The sequence below is a fragment of the Heptranchias perlo genome, chromosome 2, assembly GCF_035084215.1.
Source record: "Heptranchias perlo isolate sHepPer1 chromosome 2, sHepPer1.hap1, whole genome shotgun sequence".
Classification (NCBI taxonomy): domain Eukaryota; kingdom Metazoa; phylum Chordata; class Chondrichthyes; order Hexanchiformes; family Hexanchidae; genus Heptranchias; species Heptranchias perlo.
Window position 1 is genome coordinate 170481026 of NC_090326.1, and position 21017 is coordinate 170502042.

A 21017-nucleotide genomic window follows, 5' to 3' on the forward strand; every position below is an offset into this window, starting at 1 on the left:
CCGACAGGCTCCCTCTCTCTCCCGACAGGCTCCCTCCCTCTCCCGACAGGCTCCCTCCCTCTCCCGACAGGCTCCCTCCCTCTCCCGACAGGCTCCCTCCCTCTCCCGACAGGCTCCCTCCCTCTCCCGACAGGCTCCCTCTCTCTCCCGACAGGCTCCCTCCCTCTCCCGACAGGGTCCCTCCCTCTCCCGACAGGCTCCCTCCCTCTCCCGACAGGCTCCCTCTCTCTCCCGACAGGCTCCCTCTCTCTCCCGACAGGCTCCCTCTCTCTCCCGACAGGTTCCCTCTCTCTCCCGACGCGCTCCCTCCCTCTCCCGACAGGCTCCCTCTCTCTCCCGACAGGCTCCCTCCCTCTCCCGACAGGCTCCCTCTCTCTCACGACAGGCTCCCTCCCTCTCCCGACAGGCTCCCTCCCTCTCCTGACAGGCTCCCTCCCTCTCCCGACGCGCTCCCTCTCTCTCCCGACAGGCTCCCTCTCTCTCCCGACAGGCTCCCTCTCTCTCCCGACAGGCTCCCTCTCTCTCCCGACAGGCTCCCTCTCTCTCCCGAAACGCTCCCTCTCTCTCCCGACAGGCTCCCTCCCTCTCCCGACAGGCTCCCTCCCTCTCCCGACAGGCTCCCGCTCTCTCCCGACAGGCTCCCGCTCTCTCCCGACAGGCTCCCTCTCTCTCCCGAAACGCTCCCTCTCTCTCCCGACAGGCTCCCTCTCTCTCCCGAAACGCTCCCTCCCTCTCCCGACAGGCTCCCTCCCTCTCCCGACAGGCTCCCTCTCTCTCCCGACAGGCTCCCTCTCTCTCCCGAAACGCTCCCTCCCTCTCCCGACAGGCTCCCTCCCTCTCCCGACAGGCTCCCTCTCTCTCCCGACAGGCTCCCTCCCTCTCCCGACAGGCTCCCTCCCTCTCCCGACAGGCTCCCGCTCTCTCCCGACAGGCTCCCTCCCTCTCCCGACAGGCTCCCTCCCTCTCCCGACAGGCTCCCTCCCTCTCCCGACAGGCTCCCTCCCTCTCCCGACAGGCTCCCTCTCTCTCCCGACGCGCTCCCTCTCTCTCCCGACAGGCTCCCTCCCTCTCCCGACAGGCTCCCTCCCTCTCCCGACAGGCTCCCTCTCTCTCCCGACAGGCTCCCTCTCCCGACAGGCTCCCTCTCTCTCCCGAAACGCTCCCTCTCTCTCCCGACAGGCTCCCTCTCTCTCCCGACCGGCTCCCACTCTCTCCCTATGCGCTCCCTCCCTCTCCCGACTGGCTCCCTCTCTCTCCCGACAGGCTCCCTCCCTCTCCCCACAGGCTCCCTCTCTCTCCCGACCGGCTCCCTCTCTCTCCCGACAGGCTCCCTCTCTCTCCCGACAGGCTCCCTCCCTCTCCCGAAAGGCTCCCTCCCTCTCCCGACAGGCTCCCTCTCTCTCCCTCCCTCTCCCGACTGGCTCCCTCTCTCTCCCGACAGGCTCCCTCTCTCTCCCGACAGGCTCCCTCCCTCTCCCGAAAGGCTCCCTCCCTCTCCCGACAGGCTCCCTCTCTCTCCCGACCGGCTCCCTCTCTCTCCCTACGCGCTCCCTCCCTCTCCCGACAGGCTCCCTCTCTCTCCCGACAGGCTCCCTCTCTCTCCCGACAGGCTCCCTCTCTCTCCCGACAGGCTCCCTCTCTCTCCCGACAGGCTCCCTCTCTCTCCCGACAGGCTCCCTCCCTCTCCCGACAGGCTCCCTCTCTCTCCCGACCGGCTCCCTCTCTCTCCCTACGCGCTCCCTCCCTCTCCCGACTGGCTCCCTCTCTCTCCCGACAGGCTCCCTCCCTCTCCCGACTGGCTCCCTCTCTCTCCCGACAGGCTCCCTCCCTCTCCCGACTGGCTCCCTCTCTCTCCCGACAGGCTCCCTCCCTCTCCCGACAGGCTCCCTCTCTCTCCCGACTGGCTCCCTCCCTCTCCCGACTGGCTCCCTCCCTCTCCCGACTGGCTCCCTCCCTCTCCCGACAGGCTCCCTCTCTCTCCCGACAGGCTCCCTCTCTCTCCCGACAGGCTCCCTCTCTCTCCCGACAGGCTCCCTCCCTCTCCCGACAGGCTCCCTCCCTCTCCCGACAGGCTCCCTCCCTCTCCCGACAGGCTCCCTCCCTCTCCCGACAGGCTCCCTCCCTCTCCCGACAGGCTCCCTCTCTCTCCCGACAGGCTCCCTCCCTCTCCCGACAGGGTCCCTCCCTCTCCCGACAGGCTCCCTCCCTCTCCCGACAGGCTCCCTCTCTCTCCCGACAGGCTCCCTCTCTCTCCCGACAGGCTCCCTCTCTCTCCCGACAGGTTCCCTCTCTCTCCCGACGCGCTCCCTCTCTCTCCCGACAGGCTCCCTCCCTCTCCCGACAGGCTCCCTCCCTCTCCCGAAACGCTCCCTCCCTCTCCCGACAGGCTCCCTCTCTCTCCCGACAGGCTCCCTCCCTCTCCCGACAGGCTCCCTCTCTCTCCCGAAACGCTCCCTCCCTCTCCCGACAGGCTCCCTCCCTCTCCCGACAGGCTCCCTCCCTCTCCCGAAACGCTCCCTCTCTCTCCCGACAGGCTCCCTCTCTCTCCCGACAGGCTCCCTCTCTCTCCCGACAGGCTCCCTCTCTCTCCCGACAGGTTCCCTCTCTCTCCCGACGCGCTCCCTCCCTCTCCCGACAGGCTCCCTCTCTCTCCCGACAGGCTCCCTCCCTCTCCCGACAGGCTCCCTCTCTCTCACGACAGGCTCCCTCCCTCTCCCGACAGGCTCCCTCCCTCTCCCGACAGGCTCCCTCCCTCTCCCGACGCGCTCCCTCTCTCTCCCGACAGGCTCCCTCTCTCTCCCGACAGGCTCCCTCTCTCTCCCGACAGGCTCCCTCTCTCTCCCGACAGGCTCCCTCTCTCTCCCGAAACGCTCCCTCTCTCTCCCGACAGGCTCCCTCCCTCTCCCGACAGGCTCCCTCCCTCTCCCGACAGGCTCCCGCTCTCTCCCGACAGGCTCCCGCTCTCTCCCGACAGGCTCCCTCTCTCTCCCGAAACGCTCCCTCTCTCTCCCGACAGGCTCCCTCTCTCTCCCGAAACGCTCCCTCCCTCTCCCGACAGGCTCCCTCCCTCTCCCGACAGGCTCCCTCTCTCTCCCGACAGGCTCCCTCTCTCTCCCGAAACGCTCCCTCCCTCTCCCGACAGGCTCCCTCCCTCTCCCGACAGGCTCCCTCTCTCTCCCGACAGGCTCCCTCCCTCTCCCGACAGGCTCCCTCTCTCTCCCGACGCGCTCCCTCTCTCTCCCGACAGGCTCCCTCCCTCTCCCGACAGGCTCCCTCCCTCTCCCGACAGGCTCCCTCTCTCTCCCGACAGGCTCCCTCTCTCTCCCGACAGGCTCCCTCTCTCTCCCGAAACGCTCCCTCTCTCTCCCGACAGGCTCCCTCTCTCTCCCGACCGGCTCCCACTCTCTCCCTACGCGCTCCCTCCCTCTCCCGACTGGCTCCCTCTCTCTCCCGACAGGCTCCCTCCCTCTCCCCACAGGCTCCCTCTCTCTCCCGACCGGCTCCCTCTCTCTCCCTACGCGCTCCCTCTCTCTCCCTCCCTCTCCCGACTGGCTCCCTCTCTCTCCCGACAGGCTCCCTCTCTCTCCCGACAGGCTCCCTCCCTCTCCCGAAAGGCTCCCTCTCTCTCCCGACAGGCTCCCTCTCTCTCCCGACCGGCTCCCTCTCTCTCCCTACGCGCTCCCTCCCTCTCCCGACAGGCTCCCTCTCTCTCCCGACAGGCTCCCTCTATCTCCCGAAACGCTCCCTCTCTCTCCCGACAGGCTCCCTCTCTCTCCCGACAGGCTCCCTCCCTCTCCCGACAGGCTCCCTCCCTCTCCCGACAGGCTCCCTCTCTCTCCCGACAGGCTCCCTCCCTCTCCCGACAGGCTCCCTCTCTCTCCCGACAGGCTCCCTCTCTCTCCCGACAGGCTCCCTCCCTCTCCCGACAGGCTCCCTCTCTCTCCCGACCGGCTCCCTCTCTCTCCCTACGCGCTCCCTCCCTCTCCCGACTGGCTCCCTCTCTCTCCCGACAGGCTCCCTCCCTCTCCCGACTGGCTCCCTCTCTCTCCCGACAGGCTCCCTCCCTCTCCCGACTGGCTCCCTCTCTCTCCCGACAGGCTCCCTCCCTCTCCCGACAGGCTCCCTCCCTCTCCCGACAGGCTCCCTCTCTCTCCCGACTGGCTCCCTCCCTCTCCCGACTGGCTCCCTCCCTCTCCCGACTGGCTCCCTCCCTCTCCCGACTGGCTCCCTCCCTCTCCCGACAGGCTCCCTCTCTCTCCCGACAGGCTCCCTCTCTCTCCCGACAGGCTCCCTCTCTCTCCCGACAGGCTCCCTCTCTCTCCCGACAGGCTCCCTCTCTCTCCCGACAGGCTCCCTCTCTCTCCCGACAGGCTCCCTCTCTCTCCCGACAGGCTCCCTCTCTCTCCCGACAGGCTCCCTCTCTCTCCCGACAGGCTCCCTCTCTCTCCCGACAGGCTCCCTCCCTCTCCCGACAGGCTCCCTCCCTCTCCCGACAGGCTCCCTCTCTCTCCCGACAGGCTCCCTCTCTCTCCCGACAGGCTCCCTCTCTCTCCCGACAGGCTCCCTCCCTCTCCCGACAGGCTCCCTCCCTCTCCCGACAGGCTCCCTCCCTCTCCCGACAGGCTCACTCCCTCTCCCGACAGGCTCCCTCTCTCTCCCGACAGGCTCCCTCTCTCTCCCGACAGGTTCCCTCTCTCTCCCGACGCGCTCCCTCTCTCTCCCGACAGGCTCCCTCCCTCTCCCGACGCGCTCCCTCCCTCTCCCGACAGGCTCCCTCTCTCTCCCGACAGGCTCCCTCTCTCTCCCGACAGGCTCCCTCTCTCTCCCGAAACGCTCCCTCCCTCTCCCGACAGGCTCCCTCTCTCTCCCGACAGGCTCCCTCCCTCTCCCGAAACGCTCCCTCTCTCTCCCGACAGGCTCCCTCCCTCTCCCGACAGGCTCCCTCCCTCTCCCGACAGGCTCCCTCCCTCTCCCGACAGGCTCCCTCCCTCTCCCGACAGGCTCCCTCTCTCTCCCGACAGGCTCCCTCTCTCTCCCGACAGGCTCCCTCTCTCTCCCGACAGGCTCCCTCTCTCTCCCGAAACGCTCCCTCCCTCTCCCGACCGGCTCCCTCCCTCTCCCGACAGGCTCCCTCTCTCTCCCGACAGGCTCCCTCTCTCTCCCGACAGGCTCCCTCTCTCTCCCGACAGGCTCCCTCTCTCTCCCGACAGGCTCCCTCTCTCTCCCGAAACGCTCCCTCCCTCTCCCGACCGGCTCCCTCCCTCTCCCGAGAGGCTCCCTCTCTCTCCCGACAGGCTCCCTCTCTCTCCCGACAGGCTCCCTCTCTCTCCCGACAGGCTCCCTCTCTCTCCCGAAACGCTCCCTCCCTCTCCCGACAGGCTCCCTCTCTCTCCCGACAGGCTCCCTCTCTCTCCCGACAGGCTCCCTCCCTCTCCCGACAGGCTCCCTCTCTCTCCCGACAGGCTCCCTCTCTCTCCCGAAACGCTCCCTCCCTCTCCCGACAGGCTCCCTCCCTCTCCCGACAGGCTCCCTCCCTCTCCCGACAGGCTCCCTCTCTCTCCCGACAGGCTCCCTCTCTCTCCCGACAGGCTCCCTCTCTCTCCCGACAGGCTCCCTCTCTCTCCCGACAGGCTCCCTCTCTCTCCCGAAACGCTCCCTCTCTCTCCCGACAGGCTCCCTCTCTCTCCCTACGCGCTCCCTCCCTCTCCCGACTGGCTCCCTCTCTCTCCCGACCGGCTCCCTCTCTCTCCCTACGCGCTCCCTCCCTCTCCCGACTGGCTCCCTCTCTCTCCCGACAGACTCCCTCCCTCTCCCGACTGGCTCCCGCTCTCTCCCGACAGGCTCCCTCCCTCTCCCGACAGGCTCCCTCTCTCTCCCGACTGGCTCCCTCCCTCTCCCGACTGGCTCCCTCCCTCTCCCGACAGGCTCCCTCTCTCTCCCGACTGGCTCCCTCTCTCTCCCGACAGACTCCCTCCCTCTCCCGACTGGCTCCCTCTCTCTCCCGACAGGCTCCCTCCCTCTCCCGACAGGCTCCCTCTCTCTCCCGACTGGCTCCCTCCCTCTCCCGACTGGCTCCCTCCCTCTCCCGACAGGCTCCCTCCCTCTCCCGACAGGCTCCCTCTCTCTCCCGACAGGCTCCCTCTCTCTCCCGACAGGCTCCCTCCCTCTCCCGACAGGCTCCCTCCCTCTCCCGACAGGCTCCCTCTCTCTCCCGACAGGCTCCCTCTCTCTCCCGACTGGCTCCCTCCCTCTCCCGACTGGCTCCCTCCCTCTCCCGACAGGCTCCCTCTCTCTCCCGACAGGCTCCCTCTCTCTCCCGACAGGCTCCCTCCCTCTCCCGACAGGCTCCCTCCCTCTCCCGACAGGCTCCCTCTCTCTCCCGACAGGCTCCCTCTCTCTCCCGACAGGCTCCCTCTCTCTCCCGACAGGCTCCCTCTCTCTCCCGACAGGCTCCCTCTCTCTCCCGACAGGCTCCCTCTCTCTCCCGACAGGCTCCCTCTCTCTCCCGACAGGCTCCCTCTCTCTCCCGACAGGCTCCCTCTCTCTCCCGACAGGCTCCCTCTCTCTCCCGACAGGCTCCCTCTCTCTCCCGACAGGCTCCCTCTCTCTCCCGACAGGCTCCCTCTCTCTCCCGACAGGCTCCCTCTCTCTCCCGACAGGCTCCCTCTCTCTCCCGACAGGCTCCCTCTCTCTCCCGACAGGCTCCCTCTCTCTCCCGACAGGCTCCCTCCCTCTCCCGACAGGCTCCCTCCCTCTCCCGACAGGCTCCCTCCCTCTCCCGACAGGCTCCCTCCCTCTCCCGACAGGCTCCCTCCCTCTCCCGACAGGCTCCCTCTCTCTCCCGACAGGCTCCCTCTCTCTCCCGAAACGCTCCCTCCCTCTCCCGACAGCCTCCCTCTCTCTCCCGAAACGCTCCCTCCCTCTCCCAACGGGCTCCCTCTCTCTCCCGACAGGCTCCCTCCCTCTCCCGACAGGCTCCCTCCCTCTCCCGACAGGCTCCCTCCCTCTCCCGACAGGCTCCCTCCCTCTCCCGACAGGCTCCCTCCCTCTCCCGACAGGCTCCCTCCCTCTCCCGACAGGCTCCCTCTCTCTCCCGACAGGCTCCCTCTCTCTCCCTACTCGCTCCCTCCCTCTCCCGACAGGCTCCCTCCCTCTCCCGACAGGCTCCCTCCCTCTCCCGACAGGCTCCCTCCCTCTCCCGACAGGCTCCCTCCCTCTCCCGACAGGCTCCCTCCCTCTCCCGACAGGCTCCCTCCCTCTCCCGACAGGCTCCCTCTCTCTCCCGACAGGCTCCCTCTCTCTCCCGACAGGCTCCCTCTCTCTCCCGACAGGCTCCCACTCTCTCCCGACAGGCTCCCTCTCTCTCCCGACAGGCTCCCTCTCTCTCCCGACAGGCTCCCTCTCTCTCCCGACAGGCTCCCTCTCTCTCCCGACAGGCTCCCTCTCTCTCCCGACAGGCTCCCTCTCTCTCCCGACAGGCTCCCTCTCTCTCCCGACAGGCTCCCTCTCTCTCCCGACAGGCTCCCTCTCTCTCCCGACAGGCTCCCTCCCTCTCCCGACAGGCTCCCTCTCTCTCCCGACAGGCTCCCTCTCTCTCCCGACAGGCTCCCTCTCTCTCCCGACAGGCTCCCTCTCTCTCCCGACAGGCTCCCTCTCTCTCCCGACAGGCTCCCTCTCTCTCCCGACAGGCTCCCTCTCTCTCCCGAAACGCTCCCTCCCTCTCCCGACAGCCTCCCTCTCTCTCCCGAAACGCTCCCTCCCTCTCCCGACAGGCTCCCTCTCTCTCCCGACAGGCTCCCTCCCTCTCCCGACAGGCTCCCTCCCTCTCCCGACAGGCTCCCTCCCTCTCCCGACAGGCTCCCTCCCTCTCCCGACAGGCTCCCTCTCTCTCCCGACAGGCTCCCTCTCTCTCCCTACTCGCTCCCTCCCTCTCCCGACAGGCTCCCTCCCTCTCCCGACAGGCTCCCTCTCTCTCCCGACAGGCTCCCTCTCTCTCCCGACAGGCTCCCTCTCTCTCCCGACAGGCTCCCTCTCTCTCCCGACAGGCTCCCTCTCTCTCCCGACAGGCTCCCTCTCTCTCCCGACAGGCTCCCTCCCTCTCCCGACAGGCTCCCTCCCTCTCCCGACAGGCTCCCTCTCTCTCCCTACAGGCTCCCTCCCTCTCCCGACAGGCTCCCTCCCTCTCCCTACAGGCTCCCTCTCTCTCCCGACCGGCTCCCTCTCTCTCCCGACGCGCTCCCTCTCTCTCCCGACGCGCTCCCTCTCTCTCCCTCTCTCTCCCTACGCGCTCCCTCTCTCCCGACGCGCTCCCTCTCTCTCCCTACGCGCTCACTCACTCTCCCTACGCGCTCACTCACTCTCCCTACGCGCTCACTCACTCTCCCATATAACCCTTGGACACGGAATGGAACGAGGCTAATTCGACTCTGTTGGAATATTCTGGACCCATTTCAAAGAGGACCTTCTTAAAGGAGTGGAACTGACAGCCCTCGGCATAGACGTTGTCCTGATAGACCTGGCAGAAGATAAAAAGAGAACAGATTAGGAGTCAGGCCACTTCTGGCCCTCTGTATGATCGAATCCTACGGATTAGGGCACAAGAATTCTAATAACAGAAAAAGCCATTTAGTTCTAGCCATCGTCGAACCACATCGCTTTCAACACTCAGCTCCCCCAACCCAACTTCTCACTTTATCCATCAATCCCAGCTATCTTAGAATCATAGAATCGTTGGAGCACAGACGGAGGCCATTTGGCCCATTGAGCCCATGCCAGATCTTTGTAAGAGCAATTGAGTTAGTTCCATTCCCCCGCTCTTTCCCCGTAGCCCTGCAAATTTTTTCTCTTAAAATATTTATCCAGTTCCCTTTTGAAGGCCATGATTGAATCTGCCTCCACCACCCCCTCAGGCAGCGCATTCCAGATCCTGACCACTCGCTGTGTAAAAAAGTTTTTCCTCAAGTTGCCTTTGATTCTTTTGCCAATCACCTTAAATCTGTGTCCTCTGGTCCTTGACCCTTCCACCAATGGGAACAGTTTCTCTTTATTTACTTTATCTAAACCCTTCATGATTTTGAATACCTCGATCAAATCTCCTCTCAACTGTCTCTGCTCTAAGGAGAACAACCCCAGCTTCTCCAGTCTCTCCAAATAACTGAAGTCCCTCATCCCTGGAACCATTCTAGTAAATCTCTTCTGCACCCTCTCTAAGGCCTTCACATCTTTCCTAAAGTGCGGTGCCCAGAATTGGACACAATATTCCAGTTGTGGCCGAACCAGTGTTTTATGAAGGTTCATCATGACTTCCTTGCTTTTGTACTCTATGCCTCTATTTACAAAGCCCAGGATCCCGTATGCTTTTTTAACCACTTTCTCAACTTGTCCTGCCACCTTCAAAGATTTGTGCACATACACCCCCAGGTCTCTCTGTTCCTGCACCCCAATTAGAATTGCACCCTTTAGTTTATATTGCCTCTCCTCGTTCTTCTGGCCAAAATGTATCACTTCGCATTTTTCTGTTAAATTTCATCTGCCCTGTGTCCGCCCATTCCACCAGCCTGTCTATGCCCTCTTGAAGTCTATCATAAGAACATAAGAAATAGGAGCAGGAGTAGGCCATTCGGCCCCTCGAGCCTGCTCCACCATTCAACAAGATCATGGTTGATCTTCTACCTCAACACCATTTTCCTGCACTATCCCCTTATCCCTTGATGCCTTTAATATCAAGAAATCTATCGATCTCTGTTTTGAATGTACTCAATGACTGAGCCTCCACAGCCCTCTGGGGTAGAGAATTCCAAAGATTCACCACCCTCTGAGTGAAGAAATTTCTCCTCATCTCAGTCCTAAATGGCCGACCCCTTATTCTGAGACTGTGACCCCTGGTTCTAGACTCCCCAGCCAGGGGAAAACATCCTCCCTGTATCTACCCTGTCGAGCCCTGTAAGAATTTTGTATGTTTCAATGAGATCACCTCTCATTCTTCTAAACTCTAATGAATACAGGCCTAGTCTACTCAATCACTATCCTTCTCACTATTCACTACATTTCCAAGTTTTGTGCCATCTGCAAATTTGGAAATTGTGTCCGGTACACCCAAGTCCAAGTCATTAATATATATCAAAAACCCCTGGGGAACACCACTGTACACCTCCCTCCAGTCTTAAAAACAACCGTTCACCACTACTCTCTGTTTCCTGTCACTTAGCCAAGTCTGTATCCATGCTGCCACTGCCCCTTTTATTCCATGGACTTCAATCTTGATGACAAGCCTATTGTGTGGCACTTTATCAAACGCCTTTTGAAAGTCCATACACACCACATCAACTGCACTGCCCTCATCTACCCTCTCTGTTACCTCATCAAAAACTCTATCAGTTTAGTTAAACATGATTTGCCTTTAACAAATCCGTGCTGGCTTTCCCTAATCAATCCACACTCATCCAAGTGACTGCTAATTCTGTCCCGGATTATCATTTCTGAAAGTTTCCCCACCACCGAGGTTAAACTGACTGGCCTATAGTTGCTGGGTTTATCCTGACACCCTTTTTTGAACAAGGGTGTAACATTTGCAGTTCTCCAGTCCTCTGGCATGAACCCCCCTTTCTAAGGATGTTTGGAAGATTATTGCCAGTACCTCTGCAATTTCCACCCTTACTTCCCTCAGCAACCTAGGATGCATCCCATCCGGACCGGGTGACTTATCTACTTTAAGTACAGCTAGCCTTTCTAGTACCTCTTCTTTCTCAATTTTTAGCCCATTCAGTATCTCAACTACCTCCTCTTTTTCTGAGACTCTGGCTGCATCTTCTTCTTTGGTAAAGACCGATGCAAAGTACTCATTTAGTACCTCGGCCATGCCCTCAGCCTCCACGAGTAGATCTCCTTTATGGTCCCTAATTAGCCCCACCCCTCCTCTTACTACCCGTTCACTGTTTACAGCCTGTAGAAGACTTTTGGATTCCCTTTTGTGTTGGCCGCCAGTCTATTCTCATACTCTCTCTGTGTCCCTCTTATTTCCTTTTTCACTTCCCCTCTGAACTTTCTATATTCAGCCTGGTTCTCACTTGTGTTATCAACCTGATATCTGTCATACGCCCCTTTTTCCTGCTTCATCTTACTCTCTATCTCTTTCATCATCCAGGGAGCTCTGGCTTTAGTTGCCCTACCTTTCTCCCTTGTGGGAATGTACCTAGACTGGACCCAAATCATCTCCTCTTTGAAGGCCCACTGTTTAATTGCAGTTTTGCCTGCCAATCTTTGATTCCAATTTACCCAGGCCCGATCCGTTCTCAACCATATTCTCACCAAATTTATCAACTTCACCTTCTCACCAAATCCTCAGCACCTCCTACCCACCTACCCACCGTATCCCTGAAACCCACCTACCCACCGTATCCCTGAAACCCACCTACCCACCGTATCCCTGAAACCCACCTACCCACCGTATCCCTGAAACCCACCGTATCCCTGAAACCCACCGACCCACCGTATCCCTGAAACCCACCTACCCACCGTATCCCTGAAACCCACCTACCCACCGTATCCCTGAAACCCACCGTATCCCTGAAACCCACCGACCCACCGTATCCCTGAAACCCACCTACCCACCGTATCCCTGAAACCCACCTACCCACCGTATCCCTGAAACCCACCTACCCACCGTATCCCTGAAACCCACCCACCCACCGTATCCCTGAAACCCACCTACCCACCGTATTCCTGAAACCCACCCACCCACCGTATTCCTGAAACCCACCCACCCACTGGTAGGTAGGTACCCACCAGGACAAAGCAGCCCGCTTGATTGGCACCCCATCCCCCACCTTAAACATTCACTCCCTTCACCACCGGCGCACTGTGGCTGCAGTGTGTACCATCCACAGGATGCACTGCAGCAACTCGCCAAGGCTTCTTCAACAGCACCTCCCAAACCCGCGACCTCTACCACCTAGAAGGACAAGAGCAGCAGGCACATGGGAACAACACCACCTGCACGTTTCCCTCCAAGTCACACACCATCCCGACTTGGAAATATATCGGCCGTTCCTTCATCGTCGCTGGGTCAAAATCCTGGAACTCCCTTCCTAACAGCACTGTGGGAGAACCTTCACCACACGGACTGCAGCAGTTCAAGAAGGCGGCTCACCACCACCTTCTCAAGGGCAATTAGGGATGGGCAATAAATGCCGGCCTCGCCAGCGACGCCCACATCCCATGAACGAATAAAAAAAAATCCAAAAATATAAATTTGGATTTTCACTGGTGAAATGCAAATAAAAGTTTCTCTTAAAACAGCGGGGAAGGAGAGTGAGAGGTGATGACAGAATACTGCCATCAATCCTCAGCAACAAGCATTCAGGGGAACTGGGGCTGGGGCATACATCATTAATCTGAAGAGAAATGAATTGAGTTCGTGACGTACAGCAATTGGAGAATGGAGTCCGCCATTTACTGACTGTCCCTCAGGATGTTGAAGAAATAATTAACACTCGAAGAACAGGAACCACGAGTGACTGGAGTCCAAAAGATTAACCTCAATTTCTGACTCACTGCACTGCTCCGTGTGCAAAACTCAAGCGGATCGAACTCCACTCTCCCAGTGGGGACGTCCCGCCCAGTGTGGCCCTGAGGCGATGGGAATTACACCGCACTGTCTGTGCTGTTGGCTGATTTCTGCCAGGGGGGGGGATGTGGACTCAGTTACACTGGGGTGGGATAGGGGAGGCCGAGGTGGATAGGAGGAGCCGGACAGGGTTTCTGCTCCTGCTCTCTCTCCAGAGACTCCCGCTGGAAAGTCCAAAGGGGCAGTTTTCGCATCGTTCCCTCTGACCGGATCGGGCCGGACTGTGATCCCTCATCAGAGGCGGCTCTTGGTAAAGTCCAGGACAGCGAAACCTCGGCCCATCGTAATCAGGGATCGGAGCTCCCCGAGACACCATTGGCCATTCTCCAGGAGCCCCCCAACAGCAGGAGCCTTTACCATGTGTGTGAGTCACAGAATCATAGAATAATACGGTGCAGGAGGAGGTCATTCGGCCCATCGTGTCTGTGCCGATTGTGTTGAGGCCGGCATTGACCGTGAGGGAGTGACCACCGTGTGTGAAAGCACCACACCCCCAAAAGCAGCCGGTCCCTCAAACTCACCTCATCCGCCATCAGAAACAGTCTCTCCTCAGCAGCAAATCGGATCACGTCTTCGATAACCTGCCTGCTCTGGACCTGTCCTACAGGAAGAGAGAACATAAGAACATAAGAAATAGGAGCAGGTGGTGAGCGAACCAACACGAGGGAAAAACTTACTTGACCTCGTCCTCACCAATCTACCTGTCACAAATGCATCTGTCCGTGACAGTATTGGTAGGAGTGACCAACGCACAGTCCTCGTGGAGATGAAGTCCCGTCTTCGCACTGAGGACACCATCCAACGTGTTGTGTGGCACTACCACCGTGCTAAATGGGCTAGATTCAGAACAGATCTAGCAGCTCAAAACTGGGCATCCATGAGGCACTGTGGGCCATCAGCAGCAGCAGAATTGTATTCCAGCACAATCTGTAACCTCATGGCCCGGCATATTCCTCACTCTACCATGACCAACAAGCCAGGGGATCAACCCTGGTTCAATGAGGAGTGCAGAAGAGCATGCCAGGAGCAGCACCAGGCGTACCGAAAAATGAGGTCCCAACCTGGTGAAGCTACAACTCAGGACTACATGCATGCGAATCAACGGAAGCAACATGCTATAGACAGAGCTAAGCGATTCCACAACCAACGGATCAGATCAAAGCTCTGCAGTCCTGCCACATCCAGTCGTGAATGGTGGTGGACAATGAAACAACTAACGGGAGGAGGAGGCTCTGCAAACATCCCCATTCTCAATGATGGCGGAGTCCAGCACGTGAGTGCAAAAGACAAGGCTGAAGCATTTGCAACCATCTTCAGCCAGAAGTGCCGAGTGGATGATCCATCTCAGCCTCCTCCCGATATCCCCACCATCACGGAAGCCAGTCTTCGGCCAATTCGATTCACTCCACGTGATATCAAGAAACGGCTGAGTGCACTGGATACAGCAAAGGCTATGGGCCCCGACAACATCCCAGCTGTAGTGCTGAAGACTTGTGCTCCAGAACTAGCTGCGCCTCTAGCCAAGCTGTTCCAGTACAGCTACAACACTGGCATCTACCCGACAATGTGGAAAATTGCCCAGGTATGTCCTGTCCAGAAAAAGCAGGACAAATGCAATCCGGCCAATTACCGCCCCATCAGTCTACTCTCAATCATCAGCAAAGTGATGGAAGGTGTCGTCGACAGTGCTATCAAGCGGCACTTACTCACCAATAACCTGCTCACCGATGCTCAGTTTGGGTTCCGCCAGGACCACTCGGCTCCAGACCTCATTACAGCCTTGGTCCAAACATGGACAAAAGAGCTGAATTCCAGAGGTGAGGTGAGAGTGACTGCCCTTGACATCAAGGCAGCATTTGACCGAGTGTGGCATCAAGGAGCCCGAGTAAAATTGAAGTCAATGGGAATCAGGGGGAAAACTCTCCAGTGGCTGGAGTCATACCTGGCACAAAGGAAGATGGTAGTGGTTGTTGGAGGCCAATCATCTCAGCCCCAGGGCATTGCTGCAGGAGTTCCTCAGGGCAGTGTCCTAGGCCCAACCATCTTCAGCTGCTTCATCAATGACCTTCCCTCCATCATAAGGTCAGAAATGGGGATGTTCGCTGATGACTGCACAGTGTTCAGTTCCATTCGCAACCCCTCAGATAATGAAGCAGTCCGAGCCCGCATGCAGCAAGACCTGGACAACATCCAGGCTTGGGCTCATAAGTGGCAAGTAACATTCGCGCCAGATAAGTGCCAGGCAATGACCATCTCCAACAAGAGAGAGTCTAACCACCTCCCCTTGACATTCAACGGCATTACCATCGCCGAATCCCCCACCATCAACATCCTGGGGGTCACCATTGACCAGAAACTTAACTGGACCAGCCATATAAATACTGTGGCTACGAGAGCAGGTCAGAGGCTGGGTATTCTGCGGCGAGTGACTCACCTCCTAACTCCCCAAAGCCTTTCCACCATCTACAAGGCACAAGTCAGGAGTGTGATGGAATACTCTCCACTTGCCTGGATGAGTGCAGCTCCAACAACACTCAAGAAGCTCGACACCATCCAGGACAAAGCAGCCCACTTGATTGGCACCCCATCCACCACCCTAAACATTCACTCCCTTCACCACCGGCGCACTGTGGCTGCAGTGTGCACCATCCACAGGATGCACTGCAGCAACTCGCCAAGGCTTCTTCGACAGCACCTCCCAAACCCGCGACCTCTACCACCTAGAAGGACAAGGGCAGCAGGCGCATGGGAACAACACCACCTGCACGTTCCCCTCCAAGTCACACACCATCCCGACTTGGAAATATATCGGCCGTTCCTTCATCGTCGCTGGGTCAAAATCCTGGAACTCCCTTCCTAACAGCACTGTGGGAGAACCGTCACCACACGGACTGCAGCGGTTCAAGAAGGCAGCTCACCACCACCTTCTCAAGGGCAATTAGGGATGGGCAATAAATGCTGGCCTCACCAGCGATGCCCACATCCCGTGAGCGAATAAAAAAAAGAGTAGGCCATTCGGCCCCTCGAGCCTGCTCCGCCATTCAATCAGATCACGGCTGATCTTCGACCTCAACGACACTTTCCCGCCGATCCCCATATCCCTTAGAGTCATAGAATCATAGAAGTTTGCAACATCGAAACAGGCCCTTCGGCCCAACATGTCCATGTCGCCCAGTTTATACCACTAAGCTAGTCCCAATTGCCTGCACTTGGCCCATATCCCTCTATGCCCATCTTACCCATGTAACTGTCCAAATGCGTTTTAAAAGACAAAATTGTACCCGCCTCTACTACTGCCTCTGGCAGCTCGTTCCAGACACTCACCACCCTTTGAGTGAAAAAATTGCCCCTCTGGACCCTTTTGTATCTCTCCCCTCTTACCTTAAATCTATGTCCCCTCGTTATAGACTCCCCTACCTTTGGGAAAAGATTTTGACTATCTACCTTATCTATGCCCCTCATTATTTTATAGACTTCTATAAGATCACCCCTAAACCTCCTACTCTCCAGGGAAAAAAGTCCCAGTCTATCCAACCTCTCCCTATAAGTCAAACCATCAAGTCCCGGTAGCATCCTAGTAAATCTTTTCTGCACTCTTTCTAGTTTAATAATATCCTTTCTATAATAGGGTGACCAGAACTGTACACAGTATTCCAAGTGTGGCCTCACCAATGTCTTGGACAACTTCAACAAGACATCCCAACTCCTGTATTCAATGTTCTGACCAATGAAACCATGCGGACAGCACGGTGTGAGGACAACACAGTGTGCTGAGAGTTCGGTACGTGTGGGAGTTTGGTAAAGTGGGGGAAGGAGGTGCTGCTTTGCCTTGCTTTTCCTGCAGAGCGGTAGTGGACCTGAGAGCGGTGAGCGGCGGGAGAGAGCGAGACCAGAGCGGGGATAAAAACAGCGCGGAGAGAGCGAGAGTCCAGTCGGTGAGCGGCGGTAAAGAGCGAGACCAGAGCGGGGATAAAAACAGCGCTGAGAGAGCGAGAGTCCAGTCGGTGAGCGGCGGGAGAGAGCGAGACCAGAGCGGGGATATAAACAGTGCGGAGAGAGCGAGACCAGAGCTTACTCTGAGAGCGAGACTCTGAGACCAGCGGCAGAGTTCGGGGTGACGTCACCAGTCAGAAAGTGACGCGGCACAGGGGAGGCAGCTGATTGGTGAGTAGGTTCAGGTGAGTATTTCTACCATTTTACTGTAAGTAAAGTAATAAGAAAGGGAAGGTCTGCAGGTTTTATAGCAGATAGTGTTTTTTTTTAGTGAACCTAGGTCCCTAGTATAGTTAACATTTTCTAATTTCAACGTAATTTAAAAGGGGTAACTAAGCTAAGGCAAGTCATGGCAGCAGACCTCGCACCCGTGATATGCTCCTCCTGCAAGATGTGGGAAGTCATGGACACTACCAGTGTCCCTGCCGACCATGTGTGCGGGAAGTGTGTCCACCTGCAGCTACTGACCGATCGTATCTCGGAGCTGGAGCTGCGGGTGGACTCACTGTGGAGCATCCGCGATGCAGAGAAACTCGTGGATAGCACGTTTAGCGAGTTGGTCACACCGCAGGTAAAGGGTATACAGGCAGGAAGTGAATGGGTGACCACCAGGAAGAGTAAGAGATGCAGGCAGGTAGTGCAGGGGTCCCCTGTGGCCATCCCCCTCTCAAACAGATATGCCACTTTGGATGCTGTTGGGGGGGATGACTTATCAGGGGAAGGCAGCAGCAGCCAACTTCCTGGCACCACGGGTAGCTCTGCTGCACAGGCTGGGAGGAAAAAGAGTGGCAGAGCTATAGTGATAGGGGACTCAATTGTAAGGGGAATAGACAGGCGTTTCTGCGGCCGCAACCGAGACTCCAGGATGGTGTGTTGCCTCCCTGGTGCAAGGATCAAGGATGTCTCGGAGCGGCTACAGAACATTTTGGAGGGGGAGGGCGAACAGCTAGCTGTCGTGGTGCACATAGGCACCAACTATATAGGTAAAAAAGGGGATGAGGTCCTAAAAGCAGAATATAGGGAGTTAGGAGGTAAATTAAAAAATAGGACCTCAAAGGTAGTAATCTCAGGATTGCTGCCAGTGCCACGTGCTAGTCAGAGTAGAAATAGGAGGATATTTCAAATGAATACGTGGCTAGAGGAATGGTGCAAGGGGGAGGGATTCAAATTCCTGGGACACTGGAAACGGTTCTGGGGGAGGTGGGACCAGTACAAACCGGACGGTCTGCACCTGGGCAGGGCCGGGACCGCTGTCCTAGGAGGAGTGTTTGCTAGTGCTGTTGGGGAAGGTTTAAACTAAAGTGGCAGGGGGTTGGGAACCTGAGCAGGGAGAGAGAGGAAAGCGTAACAGGAAGGGACAGAAGGTATGGAGTAATAGGTAAAGTGTTAAAAAAGGAAAAAGCAGGAACTAAGCGTCACAAAACAGATTTGAAAGTTCTTTATCTGAATGCACGTAGCATTCGTAATAAAATGGACGAGTTAACGGCACAAATAACTACGTATGGGTATGATCTTGTGGCCATTACAGAAACATGGCTGCAGGGTGACAACGACTGGGAATTAAATATGCCAGGGTATTTAACAATCAGGAAGGACAGGCAGGAAGGAAGGGGAGGTGGGGTGGCTATGTTAATAAAGGAAGGAATCACTGTAATACAGAGAAATGATATTGGGACAAAGCATCAAGATAATGAAACAGTTTGGGTGGAGATAAGGAATAATAAGGGGAAAAAAACATTAGTGGGCGTAGTATATAGGCCTCCTAATAGTTGCAACTCTGCTGGAAGAAGTATTAATCAGGAGATAGTCGGGGCATGTAATAAGGGAACAGCCAAAATTATGGGGGATTTTAATTATCATATTAACTGGACAAATCAAATTGGGCAGAGCAGCCTTGAGGACGAGTTCATTGAGTGCATCAGGGATGGATTTCTTGAGCAGTATGTAACTGATCCTACAAGGGGGCAGGCAACCTTGGACCTGGTCCTGTGTAATGAGTCAGGATTAATTAATAATGTCCGAGTTAAGGATCCCCTTGGAACGAGCGACCACAACATGGTTGAATTCCATATCCAATTAGAGGGTGAGAAGGTTGATTCTCAAACAAGCGTACTGAGCTTGAATAAAGGAGACTATGATGGTATGAGAGCGGAATTGATTAAAGTGGACTGGGAAAATAGATTAAAGGGTAAGACGGTACATGAGCAGTGGTGTTCATTTAGGGAGTTATTTTACAACTTTCAAAATAAATATATTCCACTGAGGAAAAAAGGGTGTAAAAGAAATGACAGCCATCCGTGGCTAAGTAAAGAAATCAAGGATAGTATCCGACTAAAAACAAGGACATATAAGGTAGCCAAACTTAGTGGGAGGATAGAAGATTGGGAATTCTTCAAAAGACAGCAAAAAGTAACTAAAGGATTGATTAAGAAAGGGAAGTTAGATTATGAAAAGAAATTAGCAAAAAATATAAAAACAGATAGCAAGAGTTTCTATAGTTATATAAAAAGAAAAAGGGTGGCTAAGGCAAACGTAGGTCCCTTAGAGGATGAGACCGGGAAATTAATGGTGGGAAACATGGAGATGGCAAAAATGCTGAACAAATATTTTGTTTCAGTCTTTACAGTAGAGGACACTAAGAATATCCCAACACTGGACAAACAGGGGACTCTCGGGGGGGAGGAGCTAAATACGATTAAAATCACTCAAGAGATGGTACTCAGTAAAATAATGGGACTCAAGGCGGATAAATCCCCTGGACCTGATGGCTTCCATCCTAGGGTCTTGAGGGAAGTGGCAGTAGGGATTGTGGATGCTTTGGTGATAGTTTTCCAAAATTCCCTGGACTCAGGAGAGGTCCCGGCAGATTGGAAAACTGCTAATGTAACACCGTTATTTAAAAAGGGTAGTAGGCAGAAGGCTGGAAATTATAGGCCAGTTAGCTTAACATCTGTGGTGGGTAAAATTTTGGAGTCTATTATTAAGGAGACAGTAACGGAACATTTAGATAAGCATAATTTAATAGGACAAAGTCAGCATGGCTTTATGAAGGGGAAGTCATGTCTGACAAATTTGCTTGAGTTCTTCGAGGATATAACGTATAGGGTGGATAAAGGGGAACCAGTGGACATAGTGTATTTAGACTTCCAGAAGGCATTCGACAAGGTGCCACATAAAAGATTATTACTTAAGATAAAAAATCACGGGATTGGGGGTAATATTCTGGCATGGGTGGAGGATTGGTTATCGAACAGGAAGCAGAGAGTTGGGATAAATGGTTCATTTTCGGACTGGCAACCAGTAACCAGTGGTGTTCCACAGGGGTCGGTGCTGGGTCCCCAACTCTTTACAATCTATATTAACGATTTGGAGGAGGGGACCGAGTGCAACATATCAAAATTTGCAGATGATACAAAGATGGGAGGGAAAGTAGAGAGTGAGGAGGACATAAAAAACCTGCAAGGGGATATAGACAGGCTGGGTGAGTGGGCGGAGATTTGGCAGATGCAATATAATATTGGAAAATGTGAGGTTATGCACTTTGGCAGGAAAAATCAGAGAGCAAGTTATTTTCTTAATGGCGAGAGACTGGAAAGTACTGCAGTACAAAGGGATCTGGGGGTCCTAGTGCAAGAAAATCAAAAAGTTGGTATGCAGGTGCAGCAGGTGATCAAGAAAGCCAACGGAATGTTGGCTTTTATTGCTAGGGGGATAGAATATAAAAACAAGGAGGTATTGCTGCAGTTATATAAGGTATTGGTGAGACCGCACCTGGAATACTGCATACAGTTTTGGTCTCCATACTTAAGAAAAGACATACTTGCTCTCGAGGCAGTACAAAGAAGGTTCACTCGGTTAATCCCGGGGATGAGGGGGCGGACATATGAGGAGAGGTTGAGTAGATTGGGACTCTACTCATTGGAGTTCAGAAGAATGAGAGGCGATCTTATTGAAACATATAAGATTGTGAAGGGTCTTGATCGGGTGGATGCAGTAAGGATGTTCCCAAAGATGGGTGAAACTAGAACTAGGGGGCATAATCTTAGAATAAGGGGCTGCTCTTTCAAAACTGAGATGAGGAGAAACTTCTTCACTCAGAGGGTGGTAGGTCTGTGGAATTTGCTGCCCCAGGAAGCTGTGGAAGCTACATCATTAGATAAATTTAAAACAGAAATAGACAGTTTCCTAGAAGTAAAGGGAATTCGGGGTTATGGGGAGCGGGCAGGAAATTGGACATGAAGCTGAGTTCGGATCGGTCAATGCCCTGTGGGTGGCGGAGAGGGCCCAGGGGCTATGTGGCCGGGTCCTGCTCCGACTTCTTGTGTTCTTTAGATTTGTGGTTGGGATCAGATCAGCCATGATCTTGTTGAATGGCGGAGCAGGCTCGAGGGGCCGATTG

The 21017-nt window shown here is 56.3% G+C and overlaps 1 pseudogene; it reads right to left on the reverse strand.

The window, feature by feature from the left end:
- The window catches only part of LOC137300078 (alanine aminotransferase 2-like), a 149417-nt pseudogene that overhangs the window by 14233 nt on the left and 114167 nt on the right, over positions 1-21017 (reverse strand).